Source organism: Ranitomeya variabilis, chromosome 2, assembly GCF_051348905.1.
Source record: "Ranitomeya variabilis isolate aRanVar5 chromosome 2, aRanVar5.hap1, whole genome shotgun sequence".
Classification (NCBI taxonomy): domain Eukaryota; kingdom Metazoa; phylum Chordata; class Amphibia; order Anura; family Dendrobatidae; genus Ranitomeya; species Ranitomeya variabilis.
The window spans coordinates 533493310-533511740 of record NC_135233.1 but is presented as its reverse complement, the minus strand read 5'-3'; the positions used below and the strand labels follow the sequence as shown (position 1 = coordinate 533511740).

General features: G+C 45.1%; 1 long non-coding RNA gene across 1 annotated transcript in view; it reads left to right on the top strand.

The window, feature by feature from the left end:
• LOC143806991 (uncharacterized) overlaps positions 1 to 15288 on the top strand; it is a 50143-nt gene extending 34855 nt beyond the window's left edge. The window contains exon 2 of the long non-coding RNA XR_013221608.1: positions 14362 to 15288. This is a non-coding gene — a long non-coding RNA (uncharacterized LOC143806991). The remainder of the gene's footprint in view (positions 1 to 14361) is intronic.
• The last annotated feature ends 3143 nt before the right edge of the window (positions 15289 to 18431 follow it).

The following is an 18431-nucleotide window of genomic DNA, read 5'->3' as shown; positions in this document are numbered from 1 at the left end:
GAAAAAATCAAAATATCATCCAAATATACAATCATGAATTTATCAAGATAATTCTGAAATATATCATGCATGAAGGACTGAAACACAGATGGAGCATTAGAGAGTCCGAATGGCATCACAAGGTATTCAAAATGGCCTTCGGGCGTATTAAACGCAGTTTTCCATTCGTCACCCTGCTTAATACGAACAAGATTATATGCCCCTCGAAGGTCAATCTTAGTAAACCAACTAGCCCCCTTAATCCTAGCAAACAGATAAAAAAGCAAAGGCAAAGGATATTGGAATTTGACCGTGATCTTATTCAAGAGGCGATAATCAATACAGGGTCTCAAGGAGCCATCTTTTTTGACAAAAAAAAAAACCTGCTCCCAATGGTGAAGAAGATGGCCGAATATGCCCCTTCTCCAAGGACTCCTTAAAATAGCTCCGCATGGCGGTATGTTCTGGCACAGACAGGTTGAAAAGTCAGCCCTTAGGGAACTTACAGCCTGGAATCAAGTCAATAGCACAATCACAGTCCCTATGCGGTGTAAGGGAACTGGACTTGGGCTCATTGAATACATCCTGGAAATCTGACAAAAACTGGAATTTCAGAAGAGGAGGAAGAGGAGATTGACATCAAAGGAACGTCATTATGAACCCCCTGACAACCCCAACTAGTCACAGACATAGACTTCCAATCCAACACCGGATTATGTACCTGCAACCATGGAAAACCCAGCACAATAGCATCATGCAAATTATGCAACACCAGAAAACGACAATCTTCCTGATGGGCTGGCGCCATGCACATGGTCAGCTGTGTCCAAAACTGAGGTTTATTTTTAGCCAACGGTGTAGCATCAATGCCCCTCAAAGGAATAGGACTCTGCAAAGGCTGCAAGGGGAAACCACAACGTCTGGCAAATTCTAAGTCCATTAAGTTTAGAGCGGCGCCTGAATCCACAAATGCCATGACAGAAAATGACGATAATGAGCAGATCAGGGTCACAGATAACAGAAATTTAGGTTGTACAGTACTGATGGTAACAGAACTAGCGATTCTCTTGGTACGCTTAGGGCAATCAGAAATAACATGAGCAGAATCGCCGCAGTAAGAACACAACCTATTCTGACGTCTGAATCCTTGTCGTTCAGCTCTAGACACAATCCTATCATACTGCATAGGCTCAGGACTCCGCTCGGAAGACAATGCCATAGTGTGCACAACTCTGCGCTCGCGCAAGCGCCGATCAATCTGAATGGCCACAGACATAGAATCACTCAGACCAGCAGGCGTGGGGAACCCCACCATAACATCTTTAACGGATTCAGAAAGACCCTTTCTGAAGATTGCCGCCAAGGCATCCTCATTCCATTTAGTCAGTACAGACCATTTTCTAAACTTCTGGCAATATGATTCTGCCGCTTCTTGACCCTGAGACAGGGCCAACAAGGTCTTCTCAGCATGATCCACTGAATTAGGTTCGTCATACAAAAACCCAAGCGCCTGAAAAAAGGTGTCTACATTAAGCAACGCCGGATTCCCAGGTTCCAGGGCAAATGCCCAATCCTGGGGGTCACCACCCAGCAGAGATATAACAATTTTAACCTGCTGGATGGGATCACCAGAGGAACGGGGTTTCAGAGCAAAAAACAGTTTACAGTTATTTTTAAAGCTCAGAAATTTGGACCTATCCCCAAAAAACAAATCAGGAGTTGGAATTCTAGGCTCTAAAACCGGAGTCTGAACGATATAATCGGAAATACCCTGTACTCTAGCAGCAAGTTGATCCACACGAGAAGCCAATCCCTGAACATCCATACCAGCGCCGAACTCCTGAGCCACCCAGAGGTAAAGAGGGAAGAAAAAAAATAAACACAACAGACTACAGAAAAAAAATGGCTCAGCACTTTCCTTCCCTTCTTCTGAGATGCGGTTAACTCATTGTTGGCCAGTTGTACTGTTATGATCTGGTGGCCTAAGAGCAGCATGAGACGTGCTCTGGAGAAGGTGGTACCTCTACTGACCGCAGACCCTGAACTTAACACCGCAACTAGAAGTAGCCGTGGAATGTACCTAGCACTCCTTGGACATCTCGACACAGCCGGAGGACTAATTACCCCTAGAGATAGAAAAGGGGAAACTATCTTGCCTCAGAGAAAATTCCCAAAGGATAGACAGCCCCCCACAAATATTGACTGTGAGAGGAGAGGGAAAAAACATACACAGACTGAAATCAGAATTTAGCAAAGGAGGCCACTTCTAGCAAAATAGAAAGGATAGGACAGAGTACTATGCGGTCAGTATTAAAACACTAGAAAATATCCACCACAGAAAATACAAAAACTCTACAGCTAACTAAAGATATGGAGGGTATATCTGCATCTCCAGAGATACCAGCTTGGCTAAACAAATCCTTATACAGACCAAGCTGGACAAGACAAAAACATGAAAAAGAACTGAACAATAAGGCCACAGCATGTGGACAGCAAAAACTCAAGGCCAGAACTTATCTTTGTTGAAAAGAACTGCAAAGCAGGAGAGACCAGGCAGAGATGTGAATGCTCCAGGAACAATGGACAACTGGCACTGACTAAAGGGTGAAGCAAGACTAAATAGCCCAGTCAGATTTGCAAAAAGTGAACACACCTGATAAATGCTGCGATTCAGACACAGCAGCGCTATCACTTACAACCACCGGAGGGAGCCCAAGAGCAGAATTCGCAACACCTATCCCCCTCATACATTTCTCCCATACTTATCATACTGAGTCTTCACCCATCCCCCCACTTACCATATTATGTCTGCACCCATCCTCTCATACTTTTGCCTCATGCCCCATCTCACCCTTTGTTCCTCATGTTTCTTCAAATATATCATGCTTCCCATATTGTGTCTGCATCTGTCCCTTCCTTGCTCCCCAAACTATGTCCTCAAATCTTCCCCTGTTACACTAAATCTTCCCCACCCCTGCCCCCACATTAAATCTCCATCACACACTAAATCTCCCCCCCACTCACACTAAATCATCCTGCACACACTAAATATCCCCCACACACTAAATACCCTCACATTTCACTGAATCTTTCTTTGTTTTCAGCTCCACTAATCCACGCTTCGGTAGCACAGGTGTGACGTCAGCTGCATGATCACATGACATGACCATGCTGCTAACGAAACCCTGACCTGGTGGTCAGAACTTTAATTGTACTCGTGTTTGAAAGATGCGAGTACAATTGTTCACTGGGAGCTGGCGTGCTGTACCTTCTGTGAGCCGGCTGTCAGCTTGATAGCTGGCTCAGAGAATGTCCAACTCCCAGTCCAGAGGGCGGTAAAATGCAGTAGCCAGGTTAGACATTTCAGATCGCCACATTATGAGTCCCGAAGGAGCCTCACTGCTGGCTGCGCCCAGGGCAGATGCCCTGCCTGTCCACCCCTTGATACGATTCTGTTGTGCGTGCTCGGTACTTGATCGAGCATCCTGGTGCTAAATACACTCAGTACTTGACTGAGTATCCGGGTACACGGGTGCCATGCTCTATTCCACACCCTGCATGTTTCATGGCTGATTTTCAGGAACTGAACATGCTGGGATTGCTGCCAATAACGGTAATTCCGTAGCCACATTGGCTACTGGCATTAATGCGGTTTGACGGCCACCTAGCGACATCGGCAATTTGTACCCAGAAATAGTGTAGGGAGAGTTTCTGCTGTAGAAGGCACAGTGGGTTTTATATAGCATTTTAGAACCTGCTAACTCGAATAGATTCTATCTCTAAAAATACCTCTCTTATCTGCAATTCTTGTAGGGTTAGCTGGTGGGGTAGGGATAGTGTATTAGAGGCATTTAGGCAGGGTTCATTGCGTTACAGTTAGAAATGAGTGAACGTTCTTGGGTGCTTGGTGACACTCCTTTATCACTCGAGTATCACGGTGCTCGGATGTGCACGTTACTCGGCAAGTAATGGCGTCTGTTACGCAGCCAATAAGCATGCGGGAATTGCCTGTGAGTCACTATAATGCCATAGCCATCTTAGTTGTGGCATTACTGTGAATGGCTGGCTGAGTGACATCAACAGAGATTATAAAAGGACACGCACCGCTCGGTTCAGGACACTGATGCCATTGCACAGCTCTGTGACACTTGGTATTGTAGGGACCGAGTGCTTGTCTAGTCCTATGTGCACAGTATAACGAATCAGAGGCCTGTAGTGTAGGTACTGGTGCAGAAGCTGAGCTATCCTACTAATACCCCGTCTAAGGGCTAATCTTTTGCTGCACATACAATCTGCATTTATCTTAGGTAGGAAGAGAGAGCTGCAGGAGCAGGGAGAGTGACAGGTTCCAGTCTGTACACAGGGATTAGGCCTGTGCAGTCCGTTGGGAAATATATAGCTGCAGTTTTTTTTGAGGATGCTGGAAAAATGACATATATTTTGATCCATCAAGTATCACATTCTTCGAGGTCCCTTTTTTGTGTTATATAACACACCCAAAAATCGTTGACATTTCTAAACCATACACTATTCCGTAGTGTGTAGCACAGTAAATTTCTGTGATCTCTAAAAGTGAACGAAAGCTTTTAAAATTTTTGTAGGCCTCCATTTCTCAGACATACAGCGTAATGTGGTCTGTGAAAATTTCTGTGTTCTGCAAAGCTGCGAAAAAGCTTTTAAAGTTTTTGTAGACCTCCATTTCTCAGACATAAAGTGTTATGTGGTCTGTGAAAATGTCTGTGATCTCTAAAAGAGAACAAAAGCTTTTCAAATTTTTTTAGGCTTCCATTTCTCAGATATACAGTGTTATGAGGTCTGTAAAACTGAGAAAAAGCATTGAAATATTTTTCTGGATTGAATATGATTGTCTTCCATACACTCTTGCGTTCTTTCTGTTACATTACGGTGGAGTAAACTCACAAAAAAACACTTTGATTGCTGCAGGTGTCCAATTTTTTTTCTTTTATTAAAACTAAACTTGGTTTCAAGAGACCTAGCGATTACAAAAGGGGTAAGGCATACATTAAGGGATGGGAAGTGGAAGTGCCAATGATTTTGCACGCAGATGCCGAGGACTTGAGGCAGATGCAATTATGTCTGCTGGAGCAAAAGAAACACGCCCATGACACATAGGTACCTGTCCCACTTTGCAGGCAGCCACAGTACACCACTTCTGAAGCCAGAGTAGTGTAAACAGGTGGTCGGTTGGATAGCAGTTAATGCTTCCATCAGGCTTGGCAGCACCACACACTCCAACACAGTCCAGTCTCACCAGCCTAAAGTCTGGATCACTTAATCCTCACCCTGATCCTCCTTCCTCCCACCATGTTGAGTCCCAGGAGACTAGTGATCCCATACTAAGACACTGTGAGGAGCTCTTAACCACAAAATGTCTTGATTGTGGTCGCACAACCTGCATGCTCCAAGAGGGACAGGACGACATGCTGATGCACAAAACTTACAGCAGCTATGGCCACAAGAACATGACGGTGGGGGCGGCAAATTTGGGATGAGGAGGAGGAAGATGATGATGAGACACAGTTTCCGCTACGTCTTGTTGTTAAGTCACATAGTCAGGAAGACCATGGTGCTGTGGTGGAAGAGGAGGTGGCAGATGACAAAGTCATTGACCCAACCTGGGAATCTGTCATGCAGAGCGAGGCCAGCAGTACTGAGGGGGAGAGATCATCAGCACCGACACAGACAGGAAGAGGCAGTGGGGTGACCAGAGGGAGAAGGCGGGCAACTGTTCTGCAGAGCACCAACACTCCTGAATTTCATGCCAAGATCAGCAGGGGCCATAACCACTAAGAATCTAACCACCATCAGCATGATCAGGCACATGTCATCTAAGCACCCGACTTGGTTGACCGAAAGCCTGAGTCCACGATTGGTGCCATTGGGTGACACCACTTTCTCTTGCCCTGTGCTAGGTGATTACCAATCTCCTATCGAAAACAGTGTCACAAATTTCTCCTGCCCTGCAGCTATCCTTGCACATGCTGACTTACCATCATTAGAGACTTGTTCGCTCAGCTGTCCCTATCCCAGGCCTTAAAACAAAAAAAAAAGTTCCCAGCCACCCACTCACAGGCCCAAATGCTAAACAGGCTCATCTCCAGGCTGCTTGCCATGGAAATCTTACCATTTAGGCTGGTAGAACTGGAGGATTTCCGCTGACTCATGGTGGCAGCCACTGTTCGATACTCGGTCCCCGGTCGCCACTTTTCCACTTATTCTCCAGGTACAATCCAAAAAGAAAAAGGAGGTCCTCCAGAGGCAAATATCCACTATATAAATTGATGATCTGGTTGGAATAAAAAATCACCTTTTACTATGTCAACATCAGCGGCGGACACTGACTGCTTGGGGCCCCTGTGCAAGAAATGTTTCTGGGCACGCCTCCTTTTCTGGTGACAAAGCTATAAATATATGTAGTATATACTATATATATATATATATATATATATATATATATATATATATATATAGTGAGGCAGTGACCGGTGTTATATGCGAGGGTCGCTATGTGTCCCCCAGGATGTGCGAAGAAGCATATGGAGGCCAGGGAGTGCATTGCAGTCACAGGCATAGCTGTGATTGCAAGGCAGAATAGAAGTAAGTGTCAGTCTTTGGCCAGCTATTTGTCCAAGGCAGAGTTAAGAAAACCCGCCATGGGCATTTATTTCTGAAATGTACGACAGGATGGTAGTGGGGCAGTCCATTTCCTTCCCCGGCCCCAGGTTTTCCATATGGCCTACGACCACAGGTCTGTTTGTAAAAAAAACACTGCAGCAGAGGGTTGGGTATGTCAGTTTTGGTCTTGCAAGCAGGCAGAGAAGACAGCTTTGCAGAGCTCAAACCTGTGTGAGGCAACACAGGGCCAAGCAGAGCCAAAATTCCTAGTACCCTCAGCGTACACGGCGATACAGTCGCCTACGGCAATCGGTCACGGATTGCCTTTATCTTTTCCCGGCTGCGATCCGGAGGATCCGATTTACTTTCCTGCTTTGTGAGTATGCTGTTTAGTAAAAAAGATTTTATTTTGAACTTTTCCTGGGTCATTGCCTCATCACTGCCCATCGTGAATACCACTGAACTACATATGGTTGGAGAATGCTGGCAGTGTGAACTGAGGCATACCCCAAAGTGTGTTGCATGTCAGAAATTAAGCCGGCAACGCTAAAAACCTGCTGACAAGATGGAGGAGCTTTTGAAGCAGTTGATCCTCGCTCAGCAGGGGCAACATGAGCAGCACCAGCAGCAGCAGTAGTGTCAGCAGCAGCAGCAAGAGCAGCAGCAAAGGCAGCAGGAGCCGCAGTAAAGGCAGCAGGAGATATTTACACCATGTTCCAAATTATTATGCAAATGACATTTTTCTCGGATTTTCCTAAATGGTAAGTACAAATGATAGTCAGTCTAATAAAAGTCATCACCCGTTAGAGTATACATCGAATTTTATTGAAGAAACCTCCCAATGATAACAGTATAATCTCCAAAATGAATAAAAACTCAAAATGCACTGTTCCAAATTATTAGGCACAAAAGAATTTCTAAACATTTGATATGTTTTAACCCCTTAATTCCATTTAACGTAGGGTTGAGCGAAACGGCTCGGACAAATTCAAAAATCGCCGACTTTCGGCAAAGTCGGGTTTCATGAAACCCGACCCGATCCTAGTGTGGGATCGGCCATGAGGTCGGCGATCTTCGCGCCAAAGTTGCGTTTCATATGACGCGTTCAGCGCCATTTTTGAGCCAATGAAGGAGGACGCAGAGTGTGGGCAGCGTGATGACATAGGTCTCGGTCCCCATCATCTTAGAGAAGGGCATGACAGTGATTGGCTTGCTTTCTGCGGCGTCACAGGGGCTATAAAGGGGCATGCACGCCGACCGCCATCTTACTTCTGCCGATCTTAGCATAGGGAGAGGTTGCTGCAGCTTCATCAGAAGAAGAGATTTAGTTAGGGAGGGAAGATTAACCCCCAAACCGCTTGTGCTGTAGCGATTTCCACTGTCCAACACCACCTTTTTTTTTGCAGGGACAGTGGACGGTATATTTTTGTTAATCAGCTCTGTAGCTTATTAGGCTGCCTTATAAGGCTCCCTGATAGCTGCATTGCTGTTTGCACCGCTGCTGTGCAAACCAACTGCTTTTTTAAAAGCAAAAATCCTGTTGCTCCTTTCTGCACAGTTATCTTGTTTATTTGTCCACACTTTTGTGTGCAGCAGTCCTTTTTATTGCTGCCATACTTGTCCTGAGATCATTGTAGGGAGATTGAAATTGTACTACAGTCCTTGTATTTTTTCATATATCTTCCAGCCACTTTCTGCCACTTACAATGTGTTGTGTTATACACTGGGCCTGAGTTTTGGTGCAGTCTCCCCCCAAAAAAAGGGAGATTCAAGTTGTCACAAAGTGAATATACGTCAGTTCTGTTAGTTTGTCGTATATCAGCCAGCCACGTTCTGCCACTTACATTGTGTTGTGTTATACACTGGGCCTGCGTTTTGGTGCAGTCTCCCCCCCAAAAAAGGGAGATTCAAATTGTCACAAAGTGGATATACGTCAGTTCTGTTAGTTTGTCGTATATCAGCCAGCCATGTTCTGCCACTTACATTGTGTTGTGTTATACACTGGGCCTGAGTTTTTGTGCAGTCTCCCCCCCAAAAAAGGGAGATTCAAATTGTCACAAAGTGGATCTCATCAGTTCTGTTAGTATGTTGTATGTCAGCCAGGCACGTTCTGCCACTTACATTGTGTTGTGTTATACACTGGGCCTGAGTTTTGGTTCAGTCTACCAAAAAAAAAGGGAGATTTAAATTCTCAACAAGTTTATATACACCTTCTACCTTGTTTTGCAGTACAATATAACGGTTGTTATTTTGGTTAGATTTTCCCAAAAATGAGGAAGTCTGGTGGAAGAGGCCGTGGGCGGTCATTGCCAGCTGGTACTGATGGTGGTGGTGGTGGTGGAGCATCTGGTGGTAGTGGGAAAAGCAAAATAGCACCTAAGGCTGGAGGTGTTGAGCCAGCGTCATCGTCTGGCTACACAAGGTCTCGAAGGCTCCCTTATCTGGGAGTAGGAAAACAGCTTTTAAAGCCGGAGCAGCAGGAAAAAGTTTTGGCTTTCCTTGCTGACTCAGCCTCTAGCTCTTTTGCCTCCTCTTCAGAAAGTTCCAAATATAAAGGCAGCGAGTCGTCAGTGGATGCTCCTGGTCAGGAACAAGTCGCTTCCTTGTGTCCTTCACCCAAACCAAAAGTGAAGGATGCGTCAGGCGACACTACAGGTTACTCCATGGAGCTCTTTACACATACCGTGCCTGGGTTAGAAAGGGAAATTGTTAACTGCCCATTACAAGATGAATCGGACATGGAGTGCACTGATGCACAGCCACAGCTAGATTATTATGCTGTTCCATTGACTCAGATCACTACATTGCCCTCGCAGTGTACTGAGCCAGAATCTGACCCTGATGAGACTATGGTGCCCCGTCCCGAATGCTATAGCACCTTACACGGTGACACAGAGGAAGGTGCACATGACATTGAAGAGGAGGTGATAGATGACCCAGTTGTTGACCCAGATTGGCAGCCATTGGGGGAAGAGGGTGCCGCTGCCAGTAGCTCAGAAGCAAAGGAGGATGATCCGCAGCAGCCATCTACATCGCAACAGCTTTCATCTGGCAGGCCCGTATCTGGCCAAAAACGTTTGTCAAAAACAAAAACAGTTTTAGGACAGCGAGGCCATGCGGTGAAAGGAGCACAGCGTGCAATGCCTGAAAAGGTATTCCATAGTAGGAAGAGTGTAGTGTGGCAATTTTTTAACCAAGATCCGAATGATCAGTGCAAAGTTATCTGTAAGAACTGCTCAAAGACCTTTAGCAGAGGGAAGAATCTCTAAAATTTAAATACAGCGTGCATGCTTAGACATTTAACCAGCATGCACTTGCAAGTGTGAAGAGCGGAACAAAAATGGTTATCTCAATGAACCAAAAAGAATTTGTGATCAATATTGACCTGTCCATTCAAGGACATTTTAGCTATAGTGTGAAATCCTATTTTTTGTTTGTGAAACTGCCACATAGGCGAAACTGTACTGTTTTGTTTGTTGTGAAACTAACATATAGCCGAAACTGTTTTTTTTTGTCTTCTCTTTTCTCTCTTTGTTTAAACAAGCAAAACTTGTATAACCACTGAAACTACCTGTACAACTATATAAAGAGGGGATAGCACCTTGAAGGCAGGCGTGCTTCAAAGGCTTCCCAGTGATATACTATACGAGACGTGTCTTGTGTATTATTTCTGGTGATTCCCCACTTCCAAAGGCTTCTCCGACTGAGTGTGGTCCCGACATTTCCTGGCGCCTGAACAGGGACCCGAGGTCTGTGTACTCCTTCAAGAACACCGGCAGAATACGAACGAAAAGAGAATCTGGGATAATGGATGGCAGATGAATAAAAACCTGGCCAGGTAAGAGACACTGTTAGATCTCTTATATCTGCCCTGCACTGTCCGTAAGATTTTCTGTGTCGTGTCCTTTAGCGGGTAGTTCTAGTAGAGGAGGATACCTATAGCTCGGGTTCTTGAACTACTTAGGAATTGACCACCTCACGGAGTACGGCATTGAATGAGAGTGAATGTGAATAGAAGGTGTGTGGAAGTTGGGAATAGCCCTATAAGCCGCCCAGGGTGTTGAAACAGAAGAAGTGACTGTCCCACTGGGCAACGTGGTTGCGTCCTTTCGGGGAGACCTCCGCGCCTATGTTCAATCTCTGATCCTGTCTTTGACGAAAACCTGGTGACAGATAAGTGTATGATAGTATGAGCCCAGGACAGATAAATTAGCCTGGGACAAGATACGTTGTATTTTGATCCTCTGGCTGGTTGCATTTGTGTTGTTTGCTATAGGTGTAGGAATCAGGATTTTCTTACATCAACACGGTACGCAGAAGCCGTTAAACATCCTAGCTCCTTAGGAAGAAGGTAACGAGGTATTCTCATACCCAAACGCCACCTAGGGCAAGAAAAGAAAAAAGCTCAGGATAAGAAAATGGGGAATAAGCAAACAAAGTCGGAACCAGAAGAATTAGATATCTATACTATCATAAAGGAGAGAAGTGGTGAAGATTCCACTAAGGGGCTGAGAAAGATTTTTAGTAAGTTTGGAGTTACTAAGGCAGAAGCCTTTAGTAGAAAAAAATGGGAAGGAATTCAGGAAAAAAAAAAAGGCATAATCAGAGACAAGAAATGGATAGATCAGATCCAAGCGTTGATTGATGTCTCTAGGGTAGCAGAAAAAGAGGGATGGACATATAATCAACAGAATAAAAAGTGGTGTATTAGACCCGCAGGCTATGGAGAAAAACAAAATGTGGAATATAAGAACACCCCACCCCCATACCTATACCCACATGCCCCATCTTTTCTCCAAACACCACCTCAAAGTTTAGCCGGACCAGGAGGATGGGTATGTCCGCACTGTGGACAACAAAATCCAGACTGGAGAAATGATTGCCTAGCCTGTGGTACACCTAGACATGGCGCTGTACTTGCCCCTGTTAGGGTAGTACCAAGACCCTTTAGGGAACCTGGTGCTGACGGAGTAATGGGAACTAGATATCACCAAACTCGACAATATTTCCCTTGGTCCCCCGCTGAAGGCATGTCTCTCTTGCATAACGCACCAGATCCCACCCAGTGTCCAGTTAGATTTGCACAATATATACAGCAAATTATGCAGACTCACGCTGGAGTTTGGGCAGATGGAGAAGAATTATGTAGAATGAAAATGACTCCTGGACTCTTCCAGGAGCTATTAGCAAATCTACAGGTACATAGGCCCCAGGCAGGAGATGGTGCCTTACAAACGATAGAATCAGGTACGCAATTTGTAGATCACTTAATGGTTTTCATGAGGGAAAAACAGAGGCAGAGAGGAACAATGGGAGTGGTGGCTCAGAAATCTGGACAATCAGTAGACGAATGTTATCTAAGTGTAGAAAATAATTTCAGAGATGAAGGCATGGATCTAACCGCTTCAGGAATGATGAGGTTAGTTACAAAAACCTTTATAGATGGATTGTCTCCAAAAGTGAAGGAAAAGCTTAAGGCCGCAACCCCTGATTGGAGAACCTTGGAAGACCCACACCTGGCTAGACAGAAAGCTGTAGGGATAGAAATGGACTTAAGAGAAAATTCTAAGCCAGTAAGAATTGCACAGGCTAATACTGGCTCTGCTAATCAAAAGTTTACTTGTCATTACTGTAAGAAGCCAGGACATTTCCAAAGGGAATGTAGGAAGAGAAAAGCAGATATAGATTCAGGAACCTTTGTACCCAAAAATAGGATAAATAACCCAGCGCCTGATCAAACAGACAGCTCAGAATGACTGAAGGTTATGCAGGTCTCTCTTCCTTCTAGAAGACCAATAATACAAGTTGAGGTTGAGGGTAAAAATGTACCTTTTCTGATAGATACGGGAGCAACATCCTCCATTTTAAATCAAGACTTTTTACCATATCCTGACAATATATCCTCAAAGGTAACATATGCAGAAGGGTATGATGGTAAAATTCAGGCGTTGCCCTTTACAAAACCTTTAAATGTGAGCTTTGGTCCTAAAACCTTTGTATCCAAATTTTTATTTGCTAAAGGTGCACCTACCTGCTTGCTGGGTACTGATGTCTTAAGTAAAATGCACGCAAACATCCATTTTAGAGAAAATGGCACAGTTATGCTGACCATCCCTGAAGATGCAGAAACTCTGGAACAATATGTTAGGCCCAACATTTCCTTTGCCAGGGTTCAGACTCTTAATCTTGCGTCTTTGCTCCCTTTAGAGTCTGAGGGGGGTACCATACCTGAGGAAACTGCACTCTCCAACTCCTTTGACCCATCAGAGTCAATGCATGATTGTGTACAATTAATGGAACAAGAGACTCAGGGCTTACGTAATGTACGTGACAAGCCACTCTGTAATGCTACATTTGAACTTTTCATAGATGGCAGTAGATATGCAGATATGAATGGACAATTTCATACAGGTTATGCGGTAGTAACTCAGCATGAAGTGCTGAAAGCAGAACCTCTCCCTGCTAATCAGTCTGCACAAGAAGCAGAACTTACGGCATTAGTTGAAGCTCTAAAAATAGCCAAAGATCAGACAGCAAACATATACACTGATTCTAGATATGCACATGGCATTATTTTCGATTTTGGCGTAATATGGAGAGCCAGAGGTTATATGACTGCTTCAGGCCAACCTGTTAAACATGCCTCCCTCATTAGACAGATTCTGGAGGCAGCACAAGAAACTAAAGAAATAGCGGTGATAAAGGTAGCTGCACATGTGAGACTCGACACCGAGGAAGCCAGGGGTAACGATAAAGCCGACAAAGGAGCAAAACAGGCAGCACGTAAACCCTTACATCATGCCCACACACTAGATAGCTCTGAAGATGATGAGGAGAGATTGAAGGAAGCTCAGAAACAGGTAGACGACGAAGAACGAGGGCAGTGGCAGAAAAAAGGGGCAGAAGATCAGCAAGGATTATGGAAAAAAGGAACTTTGTTGTGTTTACCCAGAGCCTGGTACCCCGCAGTGGCGAGTGACCTCCACCTACCTACGCATGTATCGGCAAACGGTATGACGCTCAAGGTAAAAGAAAGGTGGTTGGCTCCAGGCTTTGGTAATTTCGCTCGGAACATGTGTGCTGCATGCGCTATATGCCTGGCACACAATCCAGGTCAGACCATTAAAACCCCAACCAAGCATCATGTAAGACCACTGTATCCCTTTCAAAGACTCCAGATCGACTACATCCAGCTTCCTAGGTACAATGGATACGAATATGTGCTTGTGTGTGTGGACATGTTCTCAGGGTGGCCAGAGGCTTATCCAGTTCGTAAAGCCTCAGCAAAAACTACTGCCATTAAAATAGCACATGAACTGATACCCCGTTACGGCATGCCTGAGGTGATCGAGTCAGATAGGGGTACCCATTTTACTGGAGAAATATTCCAGAATGTTATGAAAATGTTGGGAGTAGAAAACCAGTTTCACACTCCGTATCACCCACAGAGTTCAGGTAAAGTGGAAAGATTAAATGGAACAATACAATTAAAAATCCAGAAGGCCATGGCAGAAACAGGAAAGCCTTGGACCGAGTGTCTACCACTTGCCCTGTATTCCATCCGAAACGCCCCAAGGGGGAAGGCTAAGCTGTCACCACATGAGATTCTTTTTGGTAGAGCAGCAAATTTGGGTTGTTATTTTCCACAACAACTGATGTTGAATACTGAGACTTTAACTGCTTATGTACAAGAATTACAAAAACGTTTAACTAAAGTGCATTCGCAAGTTTTTGCTTCCCTTCCAGATCCAGAAAATCTCGAAGGAGGCCACAAGTTGGAACCTGGTGATCAAATCTACGTGAAAAGACACACCAGAAAGACTCTGGAACCGAGATTTGACGGACCTTTCCAAGTCCTGTTAACAACTCCAACAGCAGTCAAGCTTGAAGGAAAGGCATCATGGATACATGCAAGCCATTGCAAAAAAGCAGTATAAGACTCATGAGGACCCACCTGCTGTCATTATATAGACCCAAATAGTACTATGAGTATGAGATTTAAATTAGAAGACGTACAACGACTCAGGGATCAGTATGACAAAGACAATGACCAAAATAAGGATAGCTGGTGGTCAGATACCTTTTCTTTTCCTAACCCGGCCAATTGGTTCAGGGGGATCGGTGGGTGGGTTACCGGGATTATGCAAAGCCTAATACATACAGTTATAGTTATTGTAATTATATATGTATTATTCAAGGTTGTACTCAAGGGTATCTCGGTATGCACAAATAAATTTTGTGTAATGGATGCGAAAATATAAAGCTTTTTTTTTTGTAATATCACAAAAAGAATGACTAAAATAATCGTCTATATGACAAGGTTTTGAATGGAATATGTCAAAGGGGGGATTGTGAAGAGCGGAACAAAAATGGTTATCTCAATGAACCAAAAAGAATTTGTGATCAATATTGACCTGTCCATTCAAGGACATTTTAGCTATAGTGTGAAATCCTATTTTTTGTTTGTGAAACTGCCACATAGGCGAAACTGTACTGTTTTGTTTGTTGTGAAACTAACATATAGCCGAAACTGTTTTTTTTTGTCTTCTCTTTTCTCTCTTTGTTTAAACAAGCAAAACTTGTATAACCACTGAAACTACCTGTACAACTATATAAAGAGGGGATAGCACCTTGAAGGCAGGCGTGCTTCAAAGGCTTCCCAGTGATATACTATACGAGACGTGTCTTGTGTATTATTTCTGGTGATTCCCCACTTCCAAAGGCTGCTCCGACTGAGTGTGGTCCCGACACAAGTCTGTACTAACTACCAAACATCCCGTACCGTTGGTGCACCTGCTCAGAATGAAGGTAGTCAGCAACGCTACATTGCTTCCCTCACTGTAAGCCCACCGGTTAGGACACCACCAACAGCAAATGTGGAGGTATCGTAGTAAGGCCAAAGCAGTCAGGGAATCACAAGGTTATTGGTAGGAAACACTGTATGTAGGCCAACATTAAGAATACCATCACCAACCCTCTCTCAATCCGCCATGTCCACCACCACCACCACCAATGCTAGTTCCACCACATGCAGCTCTCCAGTCCAGCTCACCCTACAAGAGACTCTCGTTAGGAAAAGAAAGTACTCATCCTCTCATCCGCGTACACAGGGTTTGAACGCCCACATTGCTATACTAATCTCATTAGAGATGATGCCCTACCGGTTGGTTGAAAGCGAAGCTTTCAAAGACCTGATGGCCTACGCAGTACCACGCTATGACCTACCCAGTCGGCACTTCTTTGCGAGAAAAGCCATCCCAGCCCTCCACCAGCATGTCAAAGACCGCATTGTCCATGCACTCAGGCAATCAGTCAGTAGAAAGGTGCACCTCACAACAGATGCATGGACCAGTAGGCATGGCCAGGGACGTTATGTGTCCATCACGGCGCACTGGGTTAATGTGGATGCAGGGTCCACAGGGGACAGCCATAGTGGGACAGTTCTGCCTAGCCCACGGTCTAGAAAACAGTTGGCAGTAGGTGTTCGCCACCCCTCCTCCTCCTCCTCCAGAAGCGAAAGCTCGTCCACAGAGAGCAGTCGCACGACCACTCCATCCGCAGCTGCCAGTGTTGCACACGAGGTTACATAGTTACATAGTTACATAGTTATTAAGGTTGAAGGAAGACTGTAAGTCCATCTAGTTCAACCCATAGCCTAACCTAACATGCCCTAACATGTTGATCCAGGGGAAGGCAAAAAAAACCCATGTGGCAAAGAGTAACTCCACCATGGGGAAAAAAATTCCTTCCCGACTCCACATACGGCAATCAGACTAGTTCCCTGGATCAACGCCTTATCAAGGAATCTAGTGTATATACCCTGTAACATTATACTTTTCCAGAAAGGTATCCAGTCCCCTCTTAAATTTAATTAATGAATCACTCATTACAACATCATACGGCAGAGAGTTCCATAGTCTCACTGCTCTTACAGTAAAGAATCCGCGTCTGTTATTATGCTTAAACCTTCTTTCCTCCAGACGTAGAGGATGCCCCCTTGTCCCTGTCTCAGGTCTATGATTAAAAAGATCATCAGAAAGGTCTTTGTACTGTCCCCTCATATATTTATACATTAACATAAGATCACCCCTTAGTCTTCGTTTTTCCAAACTAAATAGCCCCAAGTGTAATAACCTATCTTGGTATTGCAGACCCCTCAGTCCTCTAATAACCTTGGTCGCTCTTCTCTGCACCCGCTCCAGTTCAGCTATGTCTTTCTTATACACCGGAGACCAGAACTGTGCACAGTATTCTAAGTGTGGTCGAACTAGTGACTTGTATAGAGGTAAAATTATGTTCTCCTCATGAGCATCTATGCCTCTATGTCCCATTATCGAACAGCTAGTGGTAAACGTCAGCAGACAGTGTTACAAATGAAGTGTTTGGGAGACAACAGACACACCGCGGAAGTACTGGCCGAGTACTTGCAGCAAGAAACTCAGTCATGGCTGGGCAGTGTACATCTTGAGGCAGGCAAGGTAGTCAGTGATAATGGAAGGAATTTTATGGCTGCCATAGCCCTTTCAGAACTGAAACACATACCTTGCCTGGCTCACACCTTGAACCTGGTGGTGCAGTGCTTCCTCAAAAATTATCCGGGGTTACCAGCCCTGCTCCTGAAGGTGCGAAGACTTTGCTCGCACATCCGCCGGTCGCCCGTACACTCCAGCCGTATGCTGAACCATCAGCGATCGCTGAATCTTCCCCAGCACCGCCTAATAATCGACGTTGCAACAAGGTGGAACTCCACACTGCATATGCTTCAGAGGCTGTGCAAACAGAGACGTGCTGTAATTTATTTGTGGGAGGATACACATGCACGGGCAGGCACTTGGATGGCAGACATGGAGTTGTCTGGTGTGCAGTGGTCGAAGCTACAAGACCTCAAGTCCTTCAGTGTTTTGAGGAATGCACATGGCTGGTAAGTGCAGACGACGCCATCATAAGCATGAGCATCCCACTAATGCGTCTCCTGATGCAAAGTTTGACGCACATTAAGGAGCAGGCGTCTGCAGCCAAGGAGGAGGGAAGCCATAATGACAGTCAGCCATTGTCTGCTCAGGGAACTCTCCTGGACGAGGTGGCGGACGAAGAGGAGGAGGAGGATGATGGGGATGAATATTTATGGGAGGAGGATGCTTCTCAGGGGGCAATAGAAACTGGTGGCATTGCAAGGTCAGGTACAGGGTTTTTGCGGGACACAAGTGATGTTGATTTGCAAGAAAGTGCTCCTCAACCCAGCACAATCAGTGAATTGACACCTGGAACGTTGGCCCACATGGCTGAGTATGCCTTACGTATCCTAAAAAGGGACCCCCGCATTATCAAAATGATGACCGATGACGATTACTGGTTGGCCTGCCTCCTGGATCCACGATATAAAGAAAAATTACAAAATATAATGCCACATGAGAACGTTGAGCAAATATTGGCTACCAAACAAGCAACTCTTGTAGACCGTTTGGTTCAGGCATTCCCAGCACACAGCGGCGGTGATGGTTCTCACACGAGCCGTAGGGGGCAACATGCCAGAGGTGTTAGAGGTGCACAAATCCGAAGTGGCTTTGGACAGAGGGGTTTTATGACCAGGTTGTGGAGTGATTTCGCAATGACCGCTGACACGACAGGTACTGCTGCATCGATTCAAAGTGACAGGAGACAGCATTTTTCCAGTATGGTTACGAACTACTTTTCCTCCCTTATCGATGTTCTCCCTCACAGGTCATTCCCCTTTGATTACTGGGCATCTAAAATAGACACCTGGCCTGAATTGGCAGAATATGCATTACAGGAGCTCGCTTGCCCTGCTGCTAATG